Below are 480 nucleotides of genomic sequence, written 5' to 3'. Positions count from 1 at the left end.
ATATTCACAAAGATATTCACAACTATAAACATTTTACACGAAAAGGGGGGATTTTGTTTTTGGTTTTTTCGAAAATAAAACTAAGTTAACAAAACAATTAAAATGCAAAAACATAAAAACACGAATGGAATGAGAGAACAAAGATCAAAAGCCGAAACATATGATTAAAATCGATTCAAACCCTAATATTTTTCATCTAAGTCATGAGAAAGGAGTTGATCATGTGAAACATTCGAAAGCAAATGATTTCCCATATTTTACTTTTCAATGCTAATTAACCTAAGCGAAAGCACCTAGATCAATCCTATCAAACATGTAATCAAACCCTAGAAAGCTAGTCAATCATGACATGTTTAACGCATTAGACATAGAGAAAGGCTATCAACTCAAGTGTACAACTTAGTTATGAAAAAGTCCACCTAATTGCAATTCTCTTTAATTAAATTCGATCTTTGTACAAAACCTTTACTACTTTGATTC

This window comes from Rosa rugosa, chromosome 6, assembly GCF_958449725.1.
Source record: "Rosa rugosa chromosome 6, drRosRugo1.1, whole genome shotgun sequence".
NCBI classification, from domain to species: Eukaryota; Viridiplantae; Streptophyta; class Magnoliopsida; order Rosales; family Rosaceae; genus Rosa; species Rosa rugosa.
This window is presented reverse-complemented; position numbering follows the sequence as displayed.